We start from the raw sequence: 23,853 nt of genomic DNA on the forward strand, positions 1-23,853 counted from the left end.
CCCAGCTCAAGACGGCATGTACTTCCTGGGTCTACACTGCTCAGGCTCCAGGGTGCTCTGCAGGGGCACTGTCCAAAGTGGACCCTGTGTTTCGTGCACTTCCCAGGTATAAGCTGCTCAGGTTCTCGGGTATTCCCAACGGCACAGACTTGGCTGGGCATGTGTTTTGTACCCTTCCCAGGTCTGAGCAGCTCAGGTGACCAGTTGTTTGGAGAGCACACTGTCCTAGGTGGGCAGTGCATCTTAATCATCTCCCTGGTCCCAGCCACTCGGTTTCCTGGGTACACCACAAGAGCACCGTCTCAGGTCTGATGTGTGTCTTCTCTGGGGAGCTGATTTCAGGCTGTGACCCTCCTGGCAGGTAACAACTGTCCAGGATCCCAGGAAGATGTGGTTAGCAACTGGGAGCCTGCTCACCATTTGGTGGAGGATGCTGGTCTCTGGGGCTGAGACTGGAGTAGTCCCTTGCCTTTCAGCTCTGGCTGTTGCACCCACGCCAGCCTCTCTGCCTCTGGCAGGGTCGGGGGATGAGCTTGTACACAGCTGGCTAGCGCTCCTTTGGTATTCACTCAATCCTTTGTTCTGTGAGCAGGCCAGGCTGAGTGTTAGAGTCTTTTGCGGGAAAGTTCTCTTTTGTGTTTTCTCTCTGGCGATCCCAGTTTGGGTTGCTATCTCACATTAGCTCCCTCAGATTGTCCTCAGGGCATTCAGGCCTGGTCCTTACCTAAGCACCAATTATGCAGCCTGCATCTGCCTGTCCGGCCTGCTCGCTGGTGGCAGAGGCGAGCGTCTGGGCTACTTCTCCGCTGGCAGTCGCATTTAGGCACGTATTCTGTGGGGTTTGGGTTTTTTTTTTGTTTGTTTTTTTCTTTTTTTCCTGGTTATGTTGCCCTCTGAGATTCCAAAACTCCCCAGAGACCCACCTGTGAGAGGGTTTCCTACTGTTTGGAAACTTCTCCTCTTTCACAACTCTCTCCGCAGAATGGGTCTCCGTCCCTAAATCTTTTGTCTCTTTTCGTCTTTTGTATTTTGTCCTACCTCCTTTTGAACAGAATGGGCTGCCTTTCTGGTGCCTGGTGTCCTCCGCCAGTGGTCAGAAGTTGTTTTGTAAAAGTCGCTCAGCATTCAAATGATATTTTGATGAATTTTGGGGGGAGAAAGTGGTCTCCCCAACCTATTCCTCCACCATCATGGGACAGCCCCCAAGATATCATTTCTTAATTTTCATATTTACAGAGGTCCAGAAGTTCCAAAACACAGTCTATAGAAGATGCTGTATGGTAATACCCTCTCTTTCATCCATTGAAGCTCAGTCAGTCACATTTAACTCCAGTTTATGAATTAAAAATATGCCTAAAAACCAAAATCTTCAGGCTTAGTAGCTTCAAAAGTAATGATAAAAAAGTCAAGATCTCAACTAGACCTTAATTAATAAAGTGGTTATGTCTGAGTATTGAATTTTAAAATGCTTCCTCTTCTATCTTGTTGTTGTTATTCAGTCGCTGAGTTGTTTTCGACTCTTTGCAACCCCATGGACTGCAGAATGCCAGGCTTCCCTGCCCTTCACTATCTCCCAGAGTTTGCTCAAACTCATGTCAATTGAGTCGATGATTCATCATTTAATATGTTAGTGTGTTGGATTCATTTAATAATCTAGTTTTTTTGTTTTTTTAATTACCAAACTTTATTTTTTTTTTAACTTTACAATATTGTATTGGTTTTGCCATACATTGACATGAATCCACCATGGGTGTACATGTGTTCCCCTTCCAGAACCCCTCTTCCACCTTCCTCCCCATCCCATCCCTCCAGGTCATCCCGGTGCACCAGCCCCGAGCACCCTGTATCATGCATTGAACCTGGACTGGCGATTCGTTTCACATATGATAATTTACATGCTTCCATGCCATTCTCCCGTATCATCCCGCCCTCACCCTCTCCCATAGTTTTTTTGTTTTGCTTGCAGAATTCTTCCCTATTTCATAAAAAGATTAAAGCCAGTGAATTTGTGAATGTTAATGTGGCTCTTCAATTAGTAACATAATTTGTGTAACTAAACTCACAAACTGAACTTTATTTGAAGTGAAATGTGAAAAGCCATTCTGATAGATATTGAAACATAGCCATGTTTCAGTATGATGTCATTTTATTAATCACAAAATCCCTATTATATGGATTATCTTTTCAAATTCTATGTTTTAAATAAAGAAAAAAAGAATGATTAGGTAATGTTTCCAATGTCTGGCTGCTCCTAAGTGGAAAAGCCAGCCCCAGCCCGACACATTCCTGAAATTAGTAAAGATATACATGTACTGAGTATTTACTATGTGCTCAGCACAGAGATAAGATGCTTTGTGTGAACTAACATGCAGTTATCACTAGGATAACTCAATAAAAGTGACATTATTCTCCCAGTTTTAAATTCTTATAACCCAGAACTCAGAGATTAACTAGCTTGTCTAATCTTATGTGCCTGATAAGAAATAGTGGAGATTTGAAATTGGACAGTTTAGATGAAACAGTCCCTGCTTTCTTTTTTAAAAATTTTATTGAAGTACAGTTAATTTAAAATGTGTTAATTTCTACTGTATAGCAGAGTGACTCAATTATACATATATATTTTCTTTTTCATTTAAGTTTCCATTATGATTTGTCACAGAATACTGAGTATGGTTCCCTATGCTATACAGTAAGACCTTGTTTATTTATCTGTCTATATCTCTCTATATATCTGTTTTTTCTGTAGAAAAAATTTATATAAATAAGCAGCAGGTCCTATATAATAGTTTATATGCTAATCCCAAACTCCCAGTACTTGTCTCCCCCATTCTCCCTCCCCCTTAGCAACCAGAAGTCTGTTGTCTATGTCTGTGAGTCTGTTTCTGTTTCATAGGCACGTTCATTTGTTTTGTATTTTAGATGCTACATGTAAGTGATATCATACAGTATTTGTCATTTTCTTTATGACTTACTTCCCTTGGTATGATAATCTTTAGGTCCAACCATGTTGATGCAGATAGCATTATTTCATTCTTTTTAATGGCTGAGTAATAGTCCATTGTATAAATATTACCACATCTTCTTTATCCATTTATTTGTTCATGGATTTTTTGGTTAGTTCCGTGTCTTGACTCTTGCAAATAGCACTGCAATGGACAATGGGATGAGTGTGTCTTTTTGAATTATGGTTTTCTCTAGATACATGCCCAGGAGTGGGATTATTAGCACTGTGGTAGTTCTATTTCTAGTTTTTTAAGAAACCTCCATACTGTTTTCCATAGTGTTTGTATCAATTTACATTCCCACCAACAGTAGGAGGGTTCCCTTTTTTCCATTTGTTATTTGTAAGACTTCTTGATGATGGTCATTCTGACTGGTGTGAAGTGATACCTCATTGTTGTTTTTGATTTGCATTTCTCTAATAATTAACCAGTGAAGTTGCTCAGTCATGTCCGACTCTTTGCAACCCCATGGACTGTAGCCTGTCAGACTCAAATTTTCTAGGCAAGAGTACTGGAGTGGGTTGCCATTTCCTTCTCCAGGGGATCTTCCCGACCCAGGGATCGAACGCAGGTCTCCTGCATTGCAGGCAGATGCTTTACCATCTGAGCCACCAGGGAAGCCCCAGTAATTAACAACATTGTGCATCTTTTTATGTACCTTTTGAGCAGATAGCTGAAAGGCAATCCACATTTAAAGCCCTGTGAGAGAAGGCTAAACCAGCAGCATCTCTGGGCCCTCTCATAAAAATTGGTTCCCCACGTTGAATAAAATAGGAAGGAAGAATGGAGGAAGGGAGGGAGAAAATAGAGAGAGAGGGAGGAGAATGGAAGGAAGAGTTCTCAAACCAAATGCATCCTACCTAGTTGTGACATTTCTATTCTCAGTAACATTTTCACCCTATATTAATTCTCCACAGTAGTCATTTCAAACAATTCATACAAAAAGTTGGATAGAGAAAACTGTCTTTTCATATTTAGAGACCTGGAAACAGACTTTTCCTTTATAATCTTGGGTAAGTAACTTAACCTTTTCAAATCTTGACTTTTATTCACTTTTAGAGAAAATAGACCCAAAAACAGAAGTCTCAGATAATTTACTCTGAAATCTTCTCTCAGTTCAGTTCAGTCACTCAGTCATGTCTGACTCTTTGCGACCCCATGAACCACAGCATGCCAAGCCTCCCTGTCCATCACCAATTCCCGGAGTTTACCCAAACTCATGTTCATTGAGTTGGTGATACCATCCAACCATCTCATCCTCTGTCGTCCCCTTCTCTTCCTGCCTTCAATCTCTCCCACATCAGGGTCTTTTCAAATGAGTCAGCTCTTCACATCAGGTGGCCAAAATATTGGAGTTACAGCTTCAACATCAGTCCTTCCAATGAGCACTCAAGATTGCCCTGTAAATAACAAGTGTTTTAGAAATATTAAATTATAAATGAGCAACTTAATGTTCATGATAAAATAACATATTCATTATGCTTTTATTTGTGATGTAATCCTAATTCTTTGCAAAAGGGAGAAGAATTGAAGAGTTTCAGTAATTAATGAAGTGCTATTTGTCAAATAGTTTTCCTTATGCATATATTCAAGAGTAGTATAGAATGAGGAGCAGGCAAGGGGTACTAAAGCGGAATAAACAAGATTCTGAATGTACTTTTTTTTTTTTTACCATAATCCACTGAGACACTTCCCTCGTTGTCAACTTTTTTTTTTTTTTTACCATAATCCACTGAGACACTTCCCTCGTTGTCAACTAATAGGCTTTTGATGAGACTGTTTTAGATCCATCTAGAGATACATTATAAATTTTAATTCGCTCTATTTATTTAATGAAAGTTATTGAGACTAAACCTCATTTTCTTGCAAGTGTAAGAAAAATGATTTCCATTTAATTAAAATTAATGACCTTCACACTGACAAAGATTTTTTAGTTCAGTGAATGAGATTTAAGATGGTATAAAAGGGGAACCTGGCATAAATGAAACAAATTGAAAGATGCCTTCTTGGGCACATATGATGACAATTTCCTTTGCAACCTTCAATTCTCTCATTTCCAAAATCAGTGAGGAGAAATTGCAGGGTGCTTACAGAGTATGGGACTCTTTGTAGCAAGTGACATTGCTTTGGTTTTAGTCTTATGTCTCATCTATGCCTAAATACTGTCTTTTACTTAATTTGAATTTTTTTTCTTGATATGAATGAGTGAAAGTGGAGTGAACATGGAATTTAAATACCATAAAAGTCACTCTTAATGTTGTATCATTTTGTGCACAGTCAAGTTTTGGATATTAATGGGAAAATTAAAGGTTTTAACATAAAATCAGATTAGGTAAGCAGCAAAATATATTTTGTTGTGCATGCCTGTTGAGGCTACTCCTCATGTAAAAGCCTCCCTACCATCCTTTAAGCTGCATGTGTAATTTATTAGAAAAGCAAAAGTAAAATCCCCTCCATACTAAATTGTAGAAATTATGTTTTCTAAAAGTCAGTGAACATTGTAAGACTTTTTTTAACAGCTGAGATTCAAGGACAAATCCATTTAAGCCTCTTTTTCAATCTGAAGTCAAATTTCACCTAGCAGATATTGTGAAAATTAAAGGGCGAAACAAATGAAAACAACCAGGGTTTCTTCCTAAAACCACAGATTGTCTAGTTTGCAGACTGTACCTCAGTCAACAGTTCGTGTTCAAGTCCAGTGTGGTAATTTTCTTTGCTTGTCTTGGAAAGGAGAGGCTGGGGGAAATATTCACAACTTACTTGGTGCACCCTTAGGTACTTTGAAAATAAGAAAAAATGTTGAGTTGTTCCTGAAATGCAGGGAGAATGGTTAGAAATGGTCTGTTGAAGAAATATTATACCTTTTAAATCATGAAATATGGCTTTAAGTGGACTGTCTGTGGCAATCACCTGGGATGAGTAGATGATTTATGGCTCCAGATGATAGAAAGAAAAGGACAGTTTCTGTTCTGACTCGTCTATCAGTTATAGTATTGAAGAGTCATTCTTTGGAACAGGCGGTGGCCTTTGACCAGAACAGCAAAGGGTAGGGTGGCCAAAGACGGACTGTATTTGTTCACAATGAAAGGCAAGGAAGAATTTTGTTTAAAAGAATTTGCTTTCAAAATGACAATCAGAGATAATGTTTCCTTGGGGGCTGTGCTGAACATAATCAAATGCCAGCCAGCATTTAGCAAGCTCTGCAATGGGGCCTGACAAGCCAGCAAGAATATCCAGTCTTGTTTTGATCTTCCAGAACTCATCTGGCTTTGCAGCTGTTCTTTCTCAGAAGTGCTTAAACAGGAAGAGAATAATTCATTTACCCTGAGTGCTTAAAGTCAGGTTCAAAGAGCAACAGCAGAAAGGCCAAGGGCTGGTCCCATGGGTTGGTAGATCTCCCCATTCTGCCCCAGCTGCCTTTTTCAGAGCTCTGCTGGCCAGGTGGCCAGAATGGAAGTGGAAGAAAATAATACCGCTGGGTGTGCCCAGAATGTCCATGAAAAGAGTGGGTATTAAAGCTCTAGTTCATATTCACACTGTTCCTAATCCTGCCTTTTTTTCTAAAATAGATAAGAAACATATATATATATATATATATATATATATATATATATATATATATATATAATCATTTAATATACTTCAGAATATGAGAACCATGTAGTCATTTCATTAGAAAAAAAAAAAAAAGCCCTTTACTCAATGTCTACTAAGTTCCAGGCAGTGTGCTGGGCATTGAGGACATAAAAATAAACATGTAAAATCCTCTCCCTTGATAAGCTTAGTTTAGTAAGATAGTCAAGGCATCACACAATTATATCTACGTATGTATAAATAAACACAAAATATGATATGGCTTCTAAACAGAAAATAGAGGGTACAATGATTGATTATACTGGGGATACCTGAGCTAGCTGAGGGAGTGTCATTTTTTAAAAAAAGCTTTTTATTTCATGTTGGAGTACAACCAATTAGCAATGCTGTGATAGTTTCAGGTGTACAGTGGAACAACTGAGCCATACATGGACGTGTATCCATTCTCCCCCACACTTCCCTCCCCTCCAGGCTGCCACGTTACATTGAGCAGTGTTCCCTGTGCTATATAGTAGGTTCTTGTTGGTTATTCATTTTAAATACAGCAGTGTGTAGATGTCAATCTCAAACTCCCTCACTATCTCTTCCCCTCCTCCCCCTCAACCATGAGTCTGTGAATCTGTTTATGTTTTGTAAATAAGTTCATTTGTATCATTATTTTTTTCTATTCTGTGTATAAGGGATGTCATACAGTATTTCTCCCTTTCTGTCTTACTTCACTCAGTATGACAATCTCGAAGTCCATCCATGTTGCTGCAAATGGCATTATTTCATTCTTTTTAATGGATGAATAATATTTCATTGTATATATGTACCACAGGGCTTCCCTGAAGGCTCAGTGGGTAAAGAATCTGCTTGCAATGCAGGAGACACAGGAGAGGCAGGTTCAATCCCTGGATGAGAAGGAAGTGGCAACTCACTCTAGTATTCTTGCCTGGGAAATCCTATGGACAGAGGAGCCTGGTGGGATATAGTCCAAAGGATTGGAAAGAGTCAGACACAACTAGGCGACTAAGCACACACACACAACTTCTTCTTTATCCATTCCTCTGTCAATGGACATTTAAGTTGCTTCCATGTCTTGGCTAAACAATGCTGCAGTGAACATTGGAGTGCGTGGATCTTTTTGAACTATGGTTTTCTCTTTGAAATATAACATTGTATAAGTTTAAGATGTACAGTGATATATATATATATATACACACACACACACACACACAGACACAGACACATATATATATATAGATGTATTTACCATAATAAGGTTAGTTACATCTGTAATCTCACAGTGTTACCTTGTGTGTGTTTATGTGTGTTTGTGTGTGTGTGTGTGTGTGTGTGTGTTGGGAACTTTTAGGATCTACTGTCCTGGAAACTTTCAAGTATTCAAGTAACTATTGTCACCATGCTGTACTGGATAAGAATTTATTCATCTTAAAACTAACATGTTTAAGCTTTGACCACGATGGTAAAGCATCTGCCTACAATACGGGAGACCTGGGTTCGATCCCTGGATTGGGAAGATCCTCTGGAGAAGGAAATGGCAACCCACTCCAGTACTCTTGCCTGGAAAATCCCATGGACGGAGGAGCCTGGTAGCTTACATACAGTCCACGGGGTCACAAAGAGTCGGACACGACTGAGCGACTTCACTTTCACCCGTTTCCCAGCCTTACTTTCAATCCCTGGCAAACAATACTTACTGTTTCTATGAATTCAGTTTTTTTAAAAATTTGTTTATTCATTTTTGTCAGTGCTGGGTCTTCATTGTTGTGTGCAGGCTTTTCCTAGTTGCAGCAAGTGGGGGCTACTCTCTAATTGTGGTGTGCAGGCTTCTCATTGTAGTGGCTTCTGTTGTTGTGGACCATGGGCTCTAGGGTACCCAGGCCTCAGTAGTTGTGGCTCACAGGCTCCAGAGCTCAGGCTTAGTAGTTGTGGTAGTTGTGGTGCATGGGCTTAGCTGCTCTGCAACATATGGAATCTTCCCAGATTAGGGATCAAACCCATGCCCCCTGCGTTGGCAGATGGATTCTTTACCACTGGATCACGAGAGAAGTCCCTGAATACAGTTTTTTGATTTCACATATAAGTAAGATTATAATGTCCGCCGTGTTTATCTATATTGTCACAAAGAGCGGGGATTTTTTCTTTTATATGGCGTAATATTTCTATGCATGTATGTGTGTGTATGACATACCCATTCATCTGTTGATGGACACTTAGGTTGTTTCCATATCTTGCTATTGCAAATGATGCTGCATTGAGCATGACAGTATAGGTACCTCTTTGAGATAGTGATTTCATTTCCTTGGGTAGATTTTACACTCAGAACTGAAATTGTTGGTTCATATGGTAGTCCTATTTTTGATTATTTGAGGAACCTCCATTCTGTTTCTGTTTACACCCCCACCAACAATACACAAAGACATCCTTTTCTCCACATCCTCACCAATGTTTATTAGCTCTTATAATTTTTTATAATTATCCTTCTGATAGGTCTGATGTGATATTTCATTATAGTTTTGAACTTTGTTTCCTGGATGATTAGTGATGTCCATCACCTTTTCATTGCCTGTTGGTCAGTTGTATATACACTTTGGAAAAGTGTTCAGATTCTTGGCCCATTTTTGAATCAGATTAGTTGATTTTTTCAATACTGAGGTGTATACATTCCTTATATTAACGCCTTATCAGATCTATAATTTGCAAATATTTTGCCTCATTCTGTAGGTTCCTTTTCATTTTGTTGATTGTTTCTTTTCCTGTGCAGAAGCTTTGTAGTTTGATATAGTGCCGCTTTACTTTGGCTTTTGTTGCTTTGCTTTTTAATGTCATATACAGAAAGTCATTGCAAAAACCAATGTCAAGAAGGTTTTTTTCCTATGTTTTCTTCTAGGAATTAGTGTTTCTTTGGTAATTATTTGTGTTGCTACTGTTTCATACTCACCCATTAAACAATTTCTGTGACCAGAGAATTGCCACAGGATAATTGCCTCAAGAATGATATCAATTCCATTCAAAACCCATGCTGAGAACAGGAAAAGACTAGGCTTCTATGAAAGTGGTACGCTTGGGGAAGTTAATGTTGGAGAAGCAATCAAAAAATGTCTGTTTCACTTCTCCTCTAAGTTGCTTTTTATAGTTTGCCAAGAACAAATTTAACCCTTTTACCTGTTAAGGAGAAGATTAGATTTGGTTTGTGTGTGTGTGTGTGTGTGTGTGTGTGTGTGTGTGTGTGTGTGTGTGTATTCTGAGAAAATAAAGGGCTTCCCAGGTGGCACTAGTGGTAAAGAACCTGCCTGCTAACGCAGGAGACATAAAAGTAGGTTCGACCCCTAGATCCCCTGGAGAATGGCATGGAAACCCTCTCCAATATTTTTGCCTGCGGAATTCCATGGACAGAGGAGCCTGGTGGACTCCAGTCCACGGGATTGCAGAGTTGGACACGACTGAAGTGACAGCATGCGTGCGCGAGGAGATAAAGTACAGCAGAGATGCTGTGTGGATTAAAAGTCATTTTGTTACTTTCTAGTCTGGAATTTGAACTGCCTCAAATATTCTCTTTCTCTCTCCCTGCTGGATTGTCTGTAGTATTTAGGGATATGTGACCCATATGAAGGCAGCCCAGAAAGGACATCGGAAGTTAGGATGACACATTGGTCTACTTCCGTACCCTGGTCAAGACTCCAAAAATCCCTTTGTATCACTCAGGCTAGCTAAAGAACCCCTCCACCCAAAATGACCCCCAGCCTTTTTAACATTGGATGGTCTGAGTAAGCAATTAAGTCAGAGATTTGGCTAGCATGATAGAAAATCTGATTTCTGGCTCTCCTGAGTGGAACCAGCAGGCCTGAGACTATTTTGGGAGATTCAGGGAGGAGAGAGAACCCTAAGGATCAGTAACTTCTAAGACAATAACTTTATCTTGTTTCTCATCTCCTTTGGGACAGCTCTTCTCTTAGGGACATGCTTAAATGCTATGAACCAAGACTCGTCTCTGGTTAGAAAATCCAGTAACTAAAACAAAGGGAAAGGTGAATATATTGAGCTTGAATAATTTGCCTTAATCCTATATTCTATTAATTCCTGATACAGTATCCACTTGTGTTCCCCAAGGATGCCAATAAACAGGAGAGAAACACACTTTTTTGCATTACCTGTTTGGAACAGAATGCAATATTCTGAATTTATATCTTTGTACAAATATTTTTCCTCCTTAAAAATACCATTTTTAACTCTAATTCCAGCTAATCATTCAACGACAATATCACTTTCTCCTTCCTCTTGAATTCTATTAGTAATAATGAATCTCTCCTTATAGATTAAACAATAGATAGAAAAAAGATTTAAAGTTCAAACTCTGCAGTTAAATTGACTATCGTTCTAATCTTTTTTACCAGCTTACAGACTCATACCCATGGGCACATTACTTAACGTTCTTGAACTTCACCTTTTTCATCCATATGTGGAAATAATAGTAAGTTTCTCACCAAAGAACTGCGGTGATAGTTTAAAGAGATTTTTGCTGAGTCTAGTTTATAGTAAATGCTCGAAATATGTTAGCTATTTTTAATAGTGAATTTTGTATCTTCACCTTCCTCAAGGTGAAGCAAGTATAGGACTTCCTTGGTGGCTCAGATGGCAAAGAATCTACCTGCAAAGCAGGAGACCCAGTTTCAATCCCTGGGTCAGAAAGATCCCCTGGAGAAGGGAATGGCTATCAACTCCAGTATTCTTGCCTGGAGAATCCCTTGAACAGACGAGGCTGGCAGGCTACAGTTCATGGGGTGGAACGAGTTGGATATGACTGAAGTACTAATACTTTCACTTTCATTTTCATTAAGGATAGGATCAGAACAATAAATGTGTGCTGGATTGTGCAGATCCAAGTAAGGGGCCCTGTAGGTACATAGATATTTGAAATAGTGTGGAAGGAAAGCATCAAGATGCAACTAAGCCATTGCACTCAAACAACGTGTTTTATTTAAAGAAGATGTGTCCTTAGGGAAGCCTCCACATATTCAGCTCTTCATGGTGAAATGTCTTCACTTCCCTGACTAGCTCCCTCTCTTCTTCTGCAGTAGTTTCCTTGAATTCTTATGAAATCTGAGTGTTTGCCTTTTCCATATCCATTTGCTAACTTTTCTTTGAATATAGCCCATTCTCTTTTGCTTGTCTCCCATTCATTTGATAGAATAATCCATAGAACTTTGTAGCTCAACTATGATATCTTTTTAATATTTTATTTTTATCAAAAGTTATTAGAATAAAGAATGGTGATTGTGGATTTCACAACCTTTATCCTCTAATTTCTGGAAAGAAAGCAACCAGGAAATAATAGAAAATTTCCTTAGACTCACCCTGCTGCTCAGAATCCACTTAGAATCCACACTGGCTACATGCTTTTGTGTTCCCTCTTCTTGGGGGATGAGGAGCTTTATTAGCCATTGTCAATTGCCTTATCCTATTCAGCAAACTAGCAGCTTTATAAATTAACATACAGAATTCTAAAGGAGAGAGGGAGAGGAAGAAAGCAAGAGAGATCCAACAAGCTTCTATTTCTGCATTTCTTCTACTCTGGAAGCTTATTTTATTTGGATTTCAGTTGCACCTGTGTTCATTTTTAATTGTTTTGTTGAATAGAGTCCATATTTTTTCATGGTCCAGCTGATAAATCTTCACAGTATGTTAGGTTTTGCAAAGTTGTAAATGGCTAATTTATTTTACATTCATTTTTCTGCCAGGGTTGAAAGGACATATCTGACTCTTGACATGAACTTTTAGCACCTTTTCAGCTACAGCGTTTATTCTCCTCAATGATGTTGACTCCGTCAGAAAGCTCATGAATCGTATAAGGTAGACCGCATTTGGTAGTTGAGTTTATCCTCCATTTAGGTAGTGTGTGCAGGGGTATACCTCCCCAGCCGTCTCTCAGAACAAAAGAGCTTCCCTTAGCTGCCAAGAATACTGATGACTAACCGCAAATAGCAGAATCCCTCTCTGGGTGATGCTCTCAGCCAAAGAGTTGCTTCAAAGCCGAAGGACAAACCCCTCTCTAGGGTCTGGATGCACCCTACCCTAATCAATATATGGTTATGAAACCTGGGCCCCTTGCCTTAAAGGGAACCGCATGGAAGGGTCATCCCACTTCTTCCCATTTCTGTGGAGTTGACTCAGGCATTTCTTGGGACTCAGTCATAGGTAAATCCTCTCTCTTTCCAACTTTATTTCTATCTCTTCCTCAAATGTGTTTATCTTGGGAGCATTTCTCAAAGAACTGCTGTGGGGTTTTTTGTTTGATTGTTTGGGCACACCGCGCAGCTTGTAGGATCTCAGGTCCCCAACCAGAGATTGAACCCAAGGGCACAGCAGTGAAAGCCTGGAATCCTAACCGCTAGGCTACCAGGGAACTCCCAAAGAACTGCTGTTTTCATATAGATTTTATTATGATTTAGGTATGGTAAGGCCAACAGTCAGGAATTGATTGTCACTAGGAAGATAGTTTGTCATCTACAGGCTTAGTATTGTCTGTCTTGTGATCATTTCAGTGGGTTCTGGGTCATAAAGGCTGCCCTTAACTGCTTGATACAGGTCCTAACCCTGGAGGTTAGGACAAGTAGCTGGAGGTATGGGTTCTGGATTGTTAGGTTTGCATTTTTTACTGTCTTTAGAAACTGGGTAGCCCTTCTAGTGTTGGCAAGGCCAGAGATACCAAAGCATTAAAATACAGAAAATAAAAGATGTGGTTAATACAACATCCTATAAAAATCTTTACCTCAGGGTCTGTGTCCCCAGGGGCCAGATCAAAGTCTGTGTCAACATCCACAGCTCATAGTGTTTTAGACTCATAGTTCTCCAAATGTTGTAGTGGTAAATCTTCAACAGCTGATTTTCCAAAGGGGAAAAAAAAAATCCATGATCTATAACATTTGCCAGTTTCCATGGTGTAATGCTCCCATCATGGCTGATTTCAAGCTGTCAATGTGATGTCACTGAAAGTGAAGTTGGGAAGAATGCACACACATCAGTATACCACTGCCTCCTGCTTAAGGAGAATAAAGTCATTTTTGTAAAGTATATTTGCCAACTAGAGTATAGCCAAATGCTACATAACTAGAATTCAATCAGTGAGCATGCCCTACTAGGCCCTTTCCAAACATTTCCCACATATTACTTACTGGTTTGTAATCTGATTTTCTCTGGACTTCCACAGAATAGGAAATGGAGTTAGACTGGCAATAATAATCTGTACTCCAATAGTCTTGTCAGTACTTCTTTAGGATCCTTAGCAGAAAATTGCAGTTTCCTGAAGTATTTTTAGAAACTCTATGTGGTGAATTAGAGCTGTTTAAGAACATCGGCTCTTAGAGGATAATGTCAGTGAAATGGGAGAATAAGTCTTGGAGTTTCCTTCCACCCATAAACATTGCTGATTCAACAACCATTCAGAGAAAAATTCCCTTGGTGGGAAATCCAGAAGCTAGTTGAGAGGTTCCTATACCTTGGGAAAGTGTAAAATCAGACCCATTGAAACCAGAAGAGAAATTCAAGATACCTTCTTGCCAAATCCCTACCTCTGGTATAGTGCCAACTGATCAGAGGGAAACACTGCAGCTCCTAGCTTCTCACTGGAGAAGGAAAGAGTTGGACTATAGTCCATTGCTTCAACTTTTCCAGGAGATCCTGAAGGACTAGCTTGTGTTTTGCCAGTCATGTAACCCTTAGGGGACCTGGGATGCTCTAGCTGAAAGCATGGGAACACAGATGGTGATTTGGGCTAGCACTCTGCATAACCTCTCTTTCTGGCTTCGCATAGAGTAAGGGCATGCAAAACCACAGCTCACAGCTTTTCCCTGGGAAGGGAAAGAGAGTTGGACCACATGGCAAATGCACCAACTTTTAGAGCAGCTGCTCAAGGACTGGCTTTTGTCTTCTTCGTCTCCGTGTGCTAAAAGAACCAAACATAGTCTAGTCACCGGAAGGTTGGTAAGAACAGAGATGGTGGTTTGATGTGGCATGTAGCTCATTACTGCAGCTCTTCTAGCACAAAACAAATAAGTGAAAGGCCTCAGTTCCTGGCTTCTCCATGGAGAGGGAAAGAATTGGCAAGAATATCCAGTGGTCCACCTTTCCTGGGGACTGCCTCTCTCTGGCCTCACTTGTTTCAGTGCCCTTCCAGGATCTCACATACTCTAAATGCTTGGAGACTATTAAGAATGAAGAGGTGTAAGCAAGGCCCTTCTCCCCAGAAACATGGAGGAAAATTCCCCCTTGCTTGTTCCTACCTTCTGATGGGTTTCTGTCTATCCTTGACATTCATTGGCTTGTGAATACATCACCCCAATTCTCTGTATCACATTCTCTCTGTATGTCTTCACATTGTCTTCCCTCTGTGCCTTCCTGTCTGTGTGTCCACATTTCTACTTTTTATAAAGATATCATACTTGGTTAGAGCCCATTGTAATGACCTTATTTTAATGATTACCTCTGTACAGACCTTATTTCCAAATAAGGTCACATTCTGAGTTACTAAGTGTCAGGACATCAATGTGTCTATTCTTGTAGGGCAAAATTTTACTTATAGCAATCAAAATAATCACTAATTATGCAAAACACTTATAAAAAACAAGAAATATGAAAGAACCTAAACCAAGTCGCATTTTAATCAAGTTGTTTGAAACTAGTGAAGAAAGAAAATCTTCATACCATCTGATGCAAATAGACATGTTATATCCAGAAAAACAAAGATAAGTTTTTTCATATTTCCTTTTAAAATTTTTATTTACCTATTTATTTATAATTGGGGTATAGTTGCTTTACAATGCTGTGCTAGTTTCTGCAGTGCAAAAAAAATGAATCAGCTAAAAGTATACATATATCCTGTCCCTTTCTGACTTCCCTTCACTGCCCCCTGCTACCCTCCTAGGTCATCACAGAGCACCACGCTGCGCTCCCTGTACCACCCGGCAGGTTTTCCCTAGCTATCTGTTTTACACGTGGCAGTGCCCATACGTTATGCTTGGGTTTTGCTGAGCTTCTTGAATCTGTGGGTATACAGTTTTTATCAACTCCGCAAGATTTTCAGCTATTTTTTTCTAATACATGTTTCTTTTTTCCTTTTTTTACTCTCTTCTCTGTGGAGGCTAATTCTAAATGTTTATATACAAAGGCACATGAAGTTGCCCCACTGCTCACTGATGCTTTTTATTTTTTCCAGTACTTTTTCTCTATTTTATTTAAAATAATTCCTATTGCTATATCTTCAAGCTTACTAATCTTTTTTTTTAATTTAATATCCAATTTACTTTTTAAAAATCTTAATTAAAAATATAACAGGATCAAAATATTTAAAATAAGTACACTTACTAACCATTGTAGTAATTCATTGTAATCATATTGACTATAGAATATGAAAAATAAATTCAGAAGTTCAATTACTTTAAACCACACTGCTTCTACTGTTGTCAAATTTTACATTTATGTACATCATCTATAGTGGAAGCAGAATTTCTCTCTAAGAAACATTACCTCTTTATACTCTTGGCATATTAGAGCCATAAGCAATTTCTGTCATATAAAATTGCATTTTAAATTTGATGTCTCAGTGGTAGGATATCACAGGCAGCATATATAATCACTATGTAGTGACTTGGCTTTCTAGTCACAGCCATTATTTTCTTTAATGTAGAAAGATTAATATATATTCTACAAGAGGCATTGAGGTTAGTAATTCTATGGGATATGTCCTGACATAATTTTCAAACTGTACAATGACATAGTTTTGTTAAGGCCATATTTTATTTGCTGGCTAATGGCAAAAGGCAATAATTTAGCTTCATTATTTTCTTAAAAGTTTGTATTCCTAAAAATCATGAAAAAGTTGGAAAGATTGCTAAAACATTGAAACTTTAAATATATCTTATAAAATCTTGCTTGTACATAATGTGATTTAAATATAAACATGAAGCAGTCGTGATAATTTTATGGAAGTCTATTTTATGGTCTTCAGTTATATATAGATATAGTTTTTCAGCTCTGTTACTTGTAAAAAGATAAATACTGGACTGAATTACTATTTATTGGCAAAGGCCAAAAAGCTTACTTTAGCATTAATCTTTTATATGATTAAATGTAGAATTTCCTGATTTGAGATCACCTAAACATTCAGGGAAAATGAAAGGGCAATATATTCATAAACTAATGAATAACTTCATTGCAATGTATCATAAAATACAAAGAAACCACACAGATCTATGTATGTGTTCATGTATCTGTATTCATACACATATATATCCAGTCTTAAATCAAAGCCTAATTAGATGCTGTTTCTAATTCCATATTGAGCTTTGCATTTTTTCTTACTCCACCAAATGAATAGCTTTTTGTTGTCATCTCATTCTCGAAGACAATATGGAGAAAATCTTGACCTCATTCTTCAGAGTATCCTTTACTTTTTTTTTTTTAATGCAACAAAATGCCCTGCTGGTGTCCTTTGCAAAGATAATCACCCCTTACTGGGCCATTTGTTAGAATCAGCAAGTGGATCTTTAGAGACATTAATCCCAAGGCCAAGTAATTAAACATGACTATACTTGAAGGAAAAGTTCAAGTATTTTACCTTGCTATTTTCTGTAGCAAAGCTTCCACCAAAACCAAAGAAAGCATTTTCAATACTCCATTTTTTTTTCTGTTTTTTTATTTCACCTTCTGCAGTCTCTTTTAAGCTACTATATTTGTACCGTCCCATTGGCCCTGATGCTGGGAAAGATTGAGGGCAGGAGGAGAAGGGGGTGACAGAGGATGAGATGGTTGGATGGCATCATTGACTCAATGGACATGAGTTTGAGCAAAGTTCGGGAGATAGTGAGGGACAGAGAAGCCTGGTGTACTGTAGTTCATGGGGTTGCAAAGAGATGAACATGACTTAGTGACTGAATAACAACAAAACAACAGATTGACTAATTCTAAGACGAGGTTGGAAGCAACCTACAGCTCTTTGAGTTCTCAGTAGCTGAACTTCCTACCTAAAATATCCTAGTCTTTAGTACCAGGGTCAAGAAGATTTCAAGAACCAGTTATGATTATTAGTGGTGCTGCTGCACACTTCAGTACAATTAAATGTCTTAGATTCTCAACCACTATTTTCTTTCACACGTTATAAATGTTATAGCTATTGCAGACCACAGATCTAGGTATGATAAAAACTCTATTTCTCTATGTTCAAAAGCATCCTTTTATGATCTTCACCTCAAGCTGTTATGGTACCGTGTTCTACCACTAGAGCAGAATCGCCTGGAACAGGATCTTTTGTTCCATAATATTTTTAATTAAAGTGGTTCCTGCTACTCCGTCTATTCCTTTGACATTAACCAAGTGAGCAGAAGCTCCAGTGCCAGCAGTCCTTTAAAAAGAGACTCCTCTGTAGCTAAAGTCATGTAACTCGTATACCATACCTTCTAGATTATCAGAAGTTTACAATAAATATTTGGCCCATATTTTCTTCTGCTCTTTAGCATTTGTAGCCACTGTGATTGGATTTCAGGACTGAACAAGAATCATTTCAGTCTAGTTCTTTAGCCAGTAACACTCTGAATCTATGTTTTCTCCTGTGAAGAGAACACTTCCTCTGAGAATGACAGAGTCTGCAGGAACAGTTTTTATTTCTATTGGAAGATGTCCATCATATTTCTCAAGAATGTAGTTCCATCCCTTTTCATTAAAGACATCATCTGGAAAGTTCATCCCTCTTTTACTCTGCAGTGTCTATTCTACTGTTCATCCTATCTAGTGAATTTTTTATTTAAGACCATAATTTTCATCTTTATAAATTTGATTTATAAATCAAACTCCAGGCAATAGTGAAGGACAGGGAAGCTTGGTATGCTGCAGTCCATGGGATCGCAAAGAGTTGGACACAACTGAGTTACTGAACAACAACAACAAAGTTTGATTTGGGTCTCTTTTATATTTCCCTTGCTTCTACTTAGCACACCCAGTCTTTCTTCCAGTGTGCTAACTATATGGAACATCTAGAGTGCTGGTAATGTTTTGTTTATTAACTTGGGTGAGGGATACCTGGTGTTTACATTATTTGGTAGATGTTACATTTATGTTTCACATACATGCATATTATATTCCAGAATGAAAATTAGGTGATCCAAGAAATCATATTATCTCTGCATGTAAAACATCCAAAATCTAACCATATCCCACCAGCTTCACCACTGCTACCCTAATCCATGCCTCCATCATTCATAGACTTGTTAATAGCAACACCCATCCCACTGGACTTCCTTCTTCTGCCCTTTTCTGCTCTAGTCTACTTTCAGCTCAATGGCTAATGTCTTTCTTTTAAAATAAAAGTTCAGTGATATCACCTTCTGCTCAAATTCCTGTGGCTTCCCATCTCACTCAGAGTCAAAGTCAAAGACTTTTTTTTATGGTTTATAAAACCTTACATGATTGGGCATGCTCTTATCTGAGTCCTTTCCTAAAGTTTATTCTATGTTAGCCATAGAAGCCTCCCATCTATTCTTCGAATTTACTGGACACTCACCTAACACATTGCACTTAACAATTTTCTTTGCCTACAACACTGTTCCCACTGACATCCCCATGACTCACTTTCTTATCTTTATCAAATCTACATTCTAATTTTTATCTTCCTGGTAGGACTTTTCCTGATCCGAAGTCAGTCTCCTTTCACCAGCACCACTCTTTTCTTCTTTGTCCCATCCTTCCTTCCATCCTTTCTTAGTACTCATCACCATCTATTATACTCTACATTTCATATTTATTTAATCTTTGCTTGTCTTCCTCAAACATAAATTCTGCAATGGAAATGATTTTTAGCACTTTAAAAAAAAAATTTGTTGCTTGAATCTTCAGTGCCTGTATCAGTATCTCACACATAAGAAGTATGTACTCAATAAATATTTGTTGAATAAATACTGCTAAGCAATTGTTCTCTACTTTCAGGTAATTTTTCCTCCTTGAAATTAAAAACTGCTGTTTATTTCAGTAGCTGGTACATAATGTGCAGTGATAGCTATTCGTTAAATGAATGACTCTGTGCCTCACTAGTGGCAGTGTGGTCCTGTTATCCTAATGGTTACAGATGGGACGTAGGAGTCTGCACTCTGATGGTCTATTCTTGGCTCTTTCTCTGATTGCATTCATCACCTGAATATTCATTAGCTGTTTATTTTGGGACCTACATATCAAACACCTGTTTAGTAAGCATGTTGGTATGGAAAGCACTGGACAAGTCACTGCTAATTAAAATAAAGACCGCATTTTCTTCCCGGCTCCCAAAATAATGCCTGCAAAATGAAATGTGTCCCAGCATACTACGGTGTGTTGCTAAACGTGCATTTGCATATGCAGATGTGAGATTCTGCCAACAGATTAGCTAATTGGCAATACAAAGCAGCCACTGAGGACCTATTTACTTCTCTTATAAAGGCCAGTACAGTTGTGTGAGCCACAAATGAAATGCATGCTGTTGGATTTGCAGGAATGGTTTCTGAGACTGGAAATGATTACCTCTTAGCTGAAATAGATTAGGGAGCTGTTGCTGTCAGTTCTAAAAGTCCCTGCTTTCTCAAATAGAAAATATCACTTGTCTTCCATGAAATATGCTGCTGGTTAGAAGAATCTACCTCTGTGCTTCAACTGTGGCATGTTTGGAATGGCAGCCCTCACTCACCCATCTTTAATTATACCTAGAAGAGTGCTGAAAGCCAGGGAAGGACCCACATGCTCTTGACTGGCTGTGGTGCTGGCCAACTTTGACTCTCCTCCACAGAGTGAAAGTCTGAAATACAGTAGCCAGCACTGCAATTACTCTTACTGAACTAATATTGCCGATATTGTGGGGGTCTATTTCAAACACTTGCAAAATGTTACAGTGGGCATCTGATCTAGTACCATCTCTTTACAAATGGGATTACACAGACCAACAAGGTAAAGTAACTTGTCCATTGCAGGGTGGGATTAAAACCCAGGTCACCTGATTCGTGACATCATAGACTTTCTACTGTATCATTCGCAAAATCCTGAGCCTACCTGTTAGCCACACCAATTCTCAAATAGTACCATTTTTAAAAAAGTCATCTTTGGAGTAAATTAAAAATGTAGATCTTTGGGACTTGCTTTCCTGGTGGCTCAGATGGTAGAGAATCTGCCTGCAATGTAGGAGAACTGGGTTCAATCTTGGGTTGGAAAGGTCCTTTGGAGAAAGGAATGGCAACCCACTGCATTATTCTTGCCTAGAGAATTCCATAGACAGAGGAGCCTAGTGGGCTACATACAGTCCATGGGGTCGCAAACAGTTGGACACAACTGAGCGACTAACACTTTCACTCACTTTTTCTTTTTTTTCCCAGAGACTCTAATTTGGAAAAGTGAGTAAAAGACTGTAGAAATTGTGCTTTAGCATGTACTTCCAGGTGAGCCTGATATAGATGGCATCAGGCACAATGTGAAAAATTCTGAGATGTGTCAGGGATGTGGAGAAAGTATAGTATATAGATGAGGATCATCACTGTGGAGCCAAAGGATCTGTACGTATAATCTCGTCTTTGCTATTTACTTACCATGTACATTTGAATGATTTCCTTATTTCGGCTCTCTGAGTGTCAATTATCCTCCCTGGGAAATGGGAACTCACTGAGCTGAGTTCAGTTCAGTTCCTCAGTCATGTCTGACTCTTCGTGACCCAATGGACTGCAGCATGCCAGGCTTACCTGTCCATCACCAACTCCCAAAGCCTGCTCAAACTCAAGCCCATCAAGTCGGTGATGCCATCCAACCATCTCATCCTCTGTTGTCCACTTCTCCTCCTGCCCTCAACCTTTCCCAGCATCAGGGTCTTTTCCAATGAGTAAGTTCTTTGCATCAGGTGGACAAAGGATTGGCATTTCAGCTTCAGCATCAGTCCTTCCAATGAATATTCAGGACTGATTTCCTTTAGGATGGACTGGTTGGATCTCCTTGCTGTCCAAGGGACTCTCAAGAGTCTTCTCCAACACCACAGTTCAAAAGCATCTGTTCTTCAGCACTCAGCTTTCTTTATGGTCTAACTCTCACATCCATGCATGACTACTGGAAAAACCATAGCTTTGACTAGTCAGGCCTTTGCTGACAAAGGAATGTCTCTGCTTTTTAATATGCTGTCTAGGTTGGTCATAGCTTTTCTTCCAAGGAGCAAGTATCTTTTAATTTCATGGCTGAAGTCACCATCTGCAGTGATTTTGAAGCCCAAGGAAATAAAGTCTGTCACTGTTTCCATTGTTTCCCCACCTATTTACCATAAAGTGATGTGATCGGATGGCATGATCTTCATTTTTTGAATGTTGAGTTTTAAGCCAGTCTTTTCACTTTCCTCTTTTGCCCTCGTCAAGAAGCACTTTACTTCCTCTTCACTTTCTGCCATTAGGATGATGTCATAAGCATATATGAGGTTATTAATATTTCTCCTGTGAATCTTGATTCCACTTTAACTTCATCCAGCCTGGCATTTTGCATGATGTTCTCTTCATATAAGTGAAATAAGCAGGGTGACAATATACAACCTTGACACTCCTTTCCCAATTTTGAACCAGTACATTGTTCCATGTACAGTTCTTTTTTTAAAAATTTTTTAAAATTTATTTATCTATTTTTTACTTTACAATATTGTATTAGTTTTGCCATACATTGACTCCATGTCCAGTTCTAACTGTTGTCTCTTGACCTGCATACAGTTTTCTTGTGGGGTGGGGGGGCAGGCAGGTAAGCTGGTCTGGTATTCCCTTCTCTTTGAGAATTTTCCACAGTTTCTTGTGATCCACACAGTTAAGGGCTTTAGTGTAGTCCATGAAGCAGAAGTAGTTATTTTTCTGGAATTCTCTTGCTTTTTCTATGATACAGTGGATGTTGACAGTTTGATATCTGGTTCCTCTGCCTTTTCTAAATTCAGCTTGTACATCTAGAAGCTCTCGGTTCACATACTGTTAGATCTTAGCTTGAAGGATTTAGAGCATTACCTTGCTAGCATGTGAAATGAGGGCAATTGTATGGTGTTTTGATCATTCTTCGGCATTGCCCTTTTGTGGGATTGGAATGAAAACTGACCTTTTCCAGTCCTGTGGCCACTGCTGAGTTTTCCAAAATTGCTGGCTTAGTGAGTGCAGCACTTTCACAGCATCATCTTTTAGGATTTGAAATAGCTCAACTGGAATTCCACCACCTCCACAAACTTCGTAGGAATGCTTCCTAAGGTCCGCTTGATTTCACACTCCATGATATCTGGCTCTGGGTGAGTGATCACACCATCATGGTTATCCTGATTGTTGAGACCTTTTCTGTACAGTTCTTCTGTGTGTTCTTGCCACTTTTTCTTATCTTCTGCTTCTGTTAGGTCTACACTATTTCTGGACTTTATTGTGCCCATCTTTGCAATGTTCACTTGGTATCTCTAATCTTCTTGAAGAGATCTTTAATCTTTCCCATTCTATTTTTTTTTTTTTCCCCTCTACCTCTTTGCATTGTTCACTTAGGAAGGCTTTCATATCTCTCCTTGCTATTCTTTGGAGCTCTGCATTCAGATGGGTTTACCTTTCCTTTAATATGTATATTATATAACATACTGTGTATAAAAATATAAATATACTTTTCCTTTGGCTATCCCTAGTCTCTTTGTTTTTTCTCCCTCAGCTCCACCAAATTTACAACCAAAAATGCCTGTCTGAGGGTGCAGGTATGACAACAATAAGATTATTCATCTATTCTTTAAAATGTTATTTTCCCTTTCCTTTCAATGGGCCTTAACTAAAATGGCCAATTGCATTCAACAAGCCTGGTGAGAACTCGCATTTCTTATTGAGAGGAAAAATGATTAAGTAATTTAGACATTTCAGCATGCTTATTCCCACCCAGGCTAGAGGTCTTTCAGTCCAGTGAGCTTGTCAAGTGCAGTGAAAATATACTCAGCCCAGGTTGTCATTTATATGTATAAGCTTTTAGGCTATTGAAAAAGTCTACCAAGAGATAAAAATAAATAAGTGCCTCAAATCATCCAAAATCGTGACTTGAGTAGTACTTTATCATCAATTGTCTAAAATAACTTGATTGCAAAGATTCTGAGGATAGACAGTGGAAATAAAATCAACTGTGAGCTGACAGCTATGCCAGGAAAACCGAGATGGATATCAGAGAATTCCAAGTGGCTTTTGGGCTATTTGAATGCTTCATTCAGATAACACAGATCATCCTG

At 38.9% G+C, this 23,853-nt stretch overlaps 1 protein-coding gene and 1 pseudogene across 7 annotated transcripts in view; one reads left to right on the forward strand and one right to left on the reverse strand.

Moving 5' to 3' along the window:
• Positions 1 to 23,853, forward strand: part of LOC145511529 (uncharacterized) — a 636,615-nt gene that overhangs the window by 353,992 nt on the left and 258,770 nt on the right. The gene's annotated exons all lie outside the window — the stretch shown is intronic.
• Positions 17,561 to 18,338, reverse strand: LOC145509397 (nicotinamide phosphoribosyltransferase pseudogene; annotated as a pseudogene).

The sequence above is a fragment of the Giraffa tippelskirchi genome, chromosome 6 (assembly GCF_054371585.1).
Source record: "Giraffa tippelskirchi isolate mGirTip1 chromosome 6, T2T-mGirTip1v1.2.pri, whole genome shotgun sequence".
In the NCBI taxonomy this organism is placed as follows: Eukaryota; Metazoa; Chordata; class Mammalia; order Artiodactyla; family Giraffidae; genus Giraffa; species Giraffa tippelskirchi.